The sequence below is a fragment of the Papio anubis genome, chromosome 7 (assembly GCF_008728515.1).
Source record: "Papio anubis isolate 15944 chromosome 7, Panubis1.0, whole genome shotgun sequence".
NCBI lineage: Eukaryota > Metazoa > Chordata > Mammalia > Primates > Cercopithecidae > Papio > Papio anubis.
Window position 1 is genome coordinate 12,763,373 of NC_044982.1, and position 6,076 is coordinate 12,769,448.

Genomic DNA, 6,076 nt, shown 5'->3' on the forward strand with positions numbered 1-6,076 from the left:
GTGGGTTAGGGTTGCATGTGGACAGCTGGGGAGTGGGAACACAGCTGTAAGAGCAGGCAGGGGGTTAGATCACAGACTGCAACAAACCATGAGAGTTTAAATGAGGGAACGACACGCTCAGATTTGGTGCTTGCCAAAGCTAATTCTGAGCACTGTGAACGAGATTCTTCTCTGGGTTAACAGAGTCTAAGAGAAAGCGCCTTGGTCCAACCTGGGGCCAGAGGAGTATGGAGCAAGCAGCGCCCCCATGAGGCTGGAGTGGGGCCAGCAGTGGTTAACTCCTCTTTCTCCCAGAAGGCGCTCAGAGAGAACTTCCCCCTTAAGAAATCGCCCTCCAATACTCACCTTCCAGGGTCTGAGATTTTATTAAACAAAGTGACACTTTTCTTTTAGGTTTTTCCCCCTTGGAAAGTCTAATAAACATCGCTTAATGAGCAAGGAGGAGCTTTAGGGTGCAATGATATACACTATGACTATTTTTGACTCACCCTGCTTTTTTCCAGAACAATCTTAATTAAGAGGAAGGTGCCAGTAGCTCTAGAAGAATTTACCAACTGCCTCTCAAACTAACTCTGATTAATAGCAGAGGCACAAAAGTGTCTCCATAACCAGGTCACATGACATAATACAAATGACTGTCTATTGCTATTTTTAAGTAATGTTTATTAGAATCCCTTGGCGCGTAATAAATTTAATTTACAGCTGCCTGCAGCCCAACTTACACATGGCCTCCTGCGGCTCAGCTCATTAACACACTCAGGGAAGAGATGAGTTTTCTCTTTAATTCTCCCATTCCATTTCTCCTTTCTAATGAGGCCAGATTGTGAAACTCTTCAGGAGAGAATTTATCCATTGTCTCCAATACAAATCGTCTTAAACGCTGAGATTTTTTAATTATCGCAGAGGCACACGGCACAGATTCATGTGAGATGGCTTGGGGCAGAGCTGGAGAAAGACACGGTGAATCATCCATGCTCACAAGTGAGAGCTCTTGGAAGGGAGAAAAGAGAAGGAGGTCTTTGGATCCAAGAACCCTCCAGTTGGACATTTTGAGGACTTTAGATAGATCCAGCTGTTATCAGACTGTCTAGGGAGCAACAGAAGAGCTGGAGGCCAAGGGACCAATGGCCTGGGGTCAAATTCTGCTACTGAGTTTGGTTTAGAAGACCTCCGAGGGCCTTTCCAGCTCCTAATAGTCTGATTCCTTCCATTTCTTGGCTTGAGGACAAAATTCAAAGATGAAATGTCTCCATCAAAAAGAGCAGGAGTCAGCATACTTGTTCTGCAGAGGACCAGAGAGTAAGTATTTTAGGCTGTGCAGGCCAAGAGGCAGAATCAAGGATATTACGTAGATGCTTACATAACAAGACAGAACAAATTTCGATAAATTATTACTGATGAAATTTAAAACATAATAACTAAGTACAATATTTTATTATATAGGTCTACTAATGAGAAGAATGGAATTCTTTTTTATGGGATAGCATTTTGCCTAATTGTGGTTTAAAGATAATGTTCTCCATTATCAAACTGAAGAATATTCATCTGTCATAACCCTTCTTAGCTATGGGCTATATAAAAACTGGTGGTAAGCTAGATTTGGCCTGTAGGTCATAGGTCGCCAACTCCTAACACAGAATAGTGTCTAACAGTGTGGGTTGAGATCATGGAGTACCAACGATTAGCTGGAAGATTATGTCATCTCTTTCATCTGTGATCTACTGCTTCAACCATGCTGCAAAACTGCAGTGGTGTATGAAGAGACGTATTTACTTAGCTCACAAGTCGGTGGGATCCCCTTGGTCTAGGCAGGCTCTGCTGGTCCAGGTGGGATGCCCTTGGTCTAGGCAGGCTCTGCTGGTCTGGTGGGATCCCCTTGGTCTAGGCAGGCTCTGCTAGTCCAGGTGGGCTTGCTCGTGCACCTACAGGGGGTTGCAGGTTGGCTCGGCAGCTCTGTTGATCTTGGCTGGGCTCACCCACAGGCCTGAGGTTCTGGTGGTGCTTGGCCGAGCTAGGGTGGCCTCAGCTGGGATGACCTGAGCAACTCGACCCCGTTACATGTGTCTTTCACTTCTGGAGGGCTGGCTGGGGCACATTCTTCACAATGGCCATGAACAGAGAAGCAAAAGCAAGCAAACCCAGCTCCCAAGCACTCCCCAGCTCTGTGTGCATCACACCCACCAACATGCCATTGGTCCAACACAGGGTCCAGGGGCCCAGAATCGAGGCACAGGAGGGGGCAGTGCCAAGTCACATGGCAAAGGGGTGGATGCAACAAGGGGGCAAACACTGGGCCTGCCATGCCGCCTCACCTCCCTTGGCCTGTTTCCTCATCTATAAAATGGTGGCAATCATCATAGTTTCCTTCTAAGGTTGCCATAAAGATTTAAGGAGTTGATATTGTTATATCTTTAGACTAGAACCTGGTGCTTAGTAAACAGCCAATAAATATTAGTCATTATTATCAGCTGATTTACTTACTCTGGGTATCAGCATCTTAAGTCTATCTCCTGGTAGGACCTATGCATTCTAAGAACCTGGAAATAAATACATAGATGGAATTATTTACTCTGGGGCGCTTTAAAAACATTCTCTATGCTCCAGGTATGGACCATGGGTGCAGGGGAGGTCTAGGGGTGTCTGGTCCCAGCCTTCTGTTCCATCCACAAAGGATATGCAGAGAGGCTGAGAGAAAGGCTCTGGTCTTCCAGGAAGACGGCCCTGTGTGGTCCGAGTCATCTGGTCCCACACCGTCTGCATGGGATGGCTGCTTCTTGATTAGAGGTTTCTTCCCCCATCTCTCAATGCTCAGCGTCCTCATCAGAAGGCTGGTATAAAGCCTTTGCTTCTCTCCCAGTGTTCTACCCTGGCCAACTGCTGCCGTGGGGCCCTCAGGCCCCCGCCTTTCTGACCTAAGCTCCACTAGGTTGCTCTCTGTCTTTGCTCATCATGATTTTGTCAATGGGGGAGAGGGGGCTTTTTAAAGTCCCCCCAAGGAGGCAAGTGTCTCTGTTTGGAGTATGACTGAAGCGCCACAGTGCAAATCATTAAAAGATGCAACAGAAATTGCTAGGTGTCTGGTTGTCCCCAGCATCATCCATCTCTCTCTAATTCATTAGGAATGGGACCTCTGATTTTAAGCTGGACACATGGTTGCCCTCAATAAGAAATGTGTTTCACAGCCTCCCTTGTAGCTTGGTGTCATCATGTGATTATGCCCAGGCCAATAGGATGTGAGCAAAAGTGTCATTTCAGACTCGCAGAAAGTGCTCTTAAAGGAAGGAATGGATCTTCCTTTCTCTCTTCTTTTTTTCTGCCAGCTGGAATGTGGATATGATGGCTGGAGTTTGAGCAGCTATGTTGGACCATGAGGTGTAAAGAACCCTATGTGGTGAGGATGGCAGATCGACAAGCTAGAAAGAGCCTGACCCCTGTTCTGTGGAGCACCCCACTAGTTCTAGACTTTCTTTTGCCAGAGAGAGAAATAAACTTCTATCATATTTAAGTCTCTTTTCTAGGCATTATGGATCATGTCTGGTATTTACACCGTATTTTAAAGTTTACAAAACCCATTCCCATTTATGTTCTCTTGTGATCTTCTTAGGCAAAGCAAGTAACATTATTATTCCCATCTTACAAATGAAGAAACTGAGGCTCAGGGGATTTAAGTGGATTGCCCAAGATCACATGGCTAGACAGAAGCTGTCATTCAAACCTAGACCTCAAAGTCCAGTCTCTCAGCCAGCACTCAGCGCACCTGCCTTCTATCTACCATACCCGCTTGACCCTACCCCTCCTCCTCCACACTGCCAGCATGGTCCTCATAAAACACAAATACTCAATGCCACTCTCTTGCTTAAAACTGTTCAGTGCCTCTCCACTGCCCCCAGAAATCATACCAAATGTCTTCTGAGGATGGCTCACATGGTCCACCGCAGTGAAGTCTTTGCCTTCTGCAGCCTTGTCTCTTGTATGTCCCTGCTCTGTCCTCCGGGTGTGCCCAAGAACACAGCCAGGAAACACCAGTACTAGGAGAAACTCAGATCCAGCTCTGTTTGACGCCAAAGTCAACAAATTTTTCTCTTAAATCATCGGCTTCCGAATTCCTCATTGATTTCATAATCACACAGGAGGCTGAGAAGGGCCGCCGTACAAGTGCCTAGACACAGACTGCTCACAGAGCAGAGGAGACGGGGTCGGCTTGGTGTGATGTTGGGCTAGGGGAGGGGGTGCTTCCTGGGCAGAGTGATGTGAGCTGGATTTGAAGGATGACTAGGACTTTGCCACAAAGGCAGAGGGCAAAGTCTTCCCGGCAGAGGAAACTGCATGTGCAAAGGCAGGAGGTGACAACTGCAAAATGTGTGGTTTGGTCAACCTCAAGCAGGAAGTATAGTTGCGCCAGGACACTGAAAGCATCGGGCTCTTCCGGTGTGCTTGCAACCTGCACTCACTTCTGTCCCACACCATACATATTATAAGTAGCTCTTTCCTTCTGTCTTCCCCATCGGACCGGAGCTAGTGAAGAGAGGGCAGGGCTCCTGTTTCAGGCAATTCTGATCCCCAATACCCACAGCCTGGCACAGAATCTGCATTCTCTCCATGTTTGTTGAGTGCCTAAATAAGCAATGTTATCACAACCATAAATCAGGGACTGTCCAGCCAAGTGAATCCTTCTACATCAGGTGCTGAGAAAGGTGTGCTCCTGGAAAAGTTACAGAGAACAGCTGCGTGCTGGGCTGCTCAGTGCTGGTGTGAGCTGCAGATCTTCAAGCTGCTGGATGCTTCTGACATTTCTGACTAAAGTAAATGGCAAAACCCTCATTCCCTGAAATATCTACAAAGCTCAGAGCCAGACAGGTTTCCAGGCAGAGGCCATTCCATGAAAATCCTATTGTAAACAAAAAGACACAGAGTTCGGCAAGGTCTCCCTATGACGAAAAAGCCACTCAAACATGTAATCATAAGTCTAGACACATAATGTAGAACTTTGTAAATCACCCTATTTCCATTCATTCCTTCAACAAATATGTACCAGGCGGTCACTGTAGGTCAGGCGCTGCCCTAGGCTTCTGGAGTATGGTGGTTGGCCTTTTTGTTTGGGTTCTCTCAACAGCAGAGCATGAGACAAGGGCTTTGGTGTAGGTGATTTGTTTGGGAGGTGAGCCCAGAAGCAGGAAGAAGGGAGAAGAAGCCAGGGCAGGGGAGGCCAGGTCAGTTTGTGTTAAGGAGCCAGTTACTGCTGTGGGTGATGGGACCTCAGTCTCCTTTGGGGGACCCCCAAAGAACTGTGTAGAGTGAGGCTAGAACTGCCCCTCAGAACCGCCCTATTGTTCAGACAACTCTGGAGGTGTCACCTCCTACATTTCTGCTTTTGCCTGCTAAGTGGATTTCTTCAGCTCTCAGGCAGAAGAGCGGAGAGAAGCCACGGCAGGAGGTTGGGGTGGGGGCCTCCAGAGGAACTGCCCATCATGGCTGCCACCAAAACCAGAGGTGGGCGGAGGCCATGTGCTGAGGAATGCAAAGCATTCCTACTCTAGGCAATGAACAGTTCACTGCTCTAGACAATGAACAAAGGGGCCTGAAGCCCCTGCCCTCATGGAGCTTACATTCTAGTGAGGGGAGCCACACAATAACCAAATGAAATGAGTAAAATTAAGTGTGTAATTGGGAAGCAATAAGTACTAAAGAGAAAAATAAAATAAAGTAAGGAGAATGGGATTGTGGTGTGGGCTGAGATTTCAAATAGAATGGTCAGGGTGGGTCCTGTTGAAAAAGTAACGTGTAGGCCAGGCGCGGTGGCTCAAGCCTGTAATCCCAGCACTTTGGGAGGCTGAGACGGGCGGATCACGAGGTCAGGAGATCAAGACCATCCTGGCTAACACGGTGAAACCCCGTCTCTACTAAAAATACAAAAAAAAAAAAAAAAAACTAGCCGGGCGAGGTTGCCGGCGCCTGTAGTCCCAGCTACTCAGGAGGCTGAGGCAGGAGAATGGCATGAACCCGGGAGGCGGAGCTTGCAGTGAGCTGACATCCGGCCACTGCACTCCAGCCTGGAGTCGACAGAGTGAGACTCTGT

The 6,076-nt window shown here is 47.6% G+C and overlaps 1 long non-coding RNA gene across 3 annotated transcripts; it reads right to left on the reverse strand.

Annotated features, from left to right (window-relative positions):
- Positions 1–646: 646 nt before the first annotated feature.
- LOC103886452 lies at positions 647–5,876 on the reverse strand. 3 transcript variants are annotated; one of them, XR_004184795.1, is made up of 3 exons: positions 3,900–5,876; positions 1,774–1,922; positions 647–1,282 (listed from the first exon to the last, which is right to left on the reverse strand). It is a non-coding gene; the product is annotated as an uncharacterized LOC103886452 (long non-coding RNA). The 3 variants fall into 3 exon arrangements; XR_004184796.1 differs by adding an exon at positions 2,482–2,537 and having other exon boundaries at positions 647–1,922; XR_002523483.2 differs by having other exon boundaries at positions 647–1,922.
- Between the last annotated feature and the right edge of the window lie 200 nt (positions 5,877–6,076).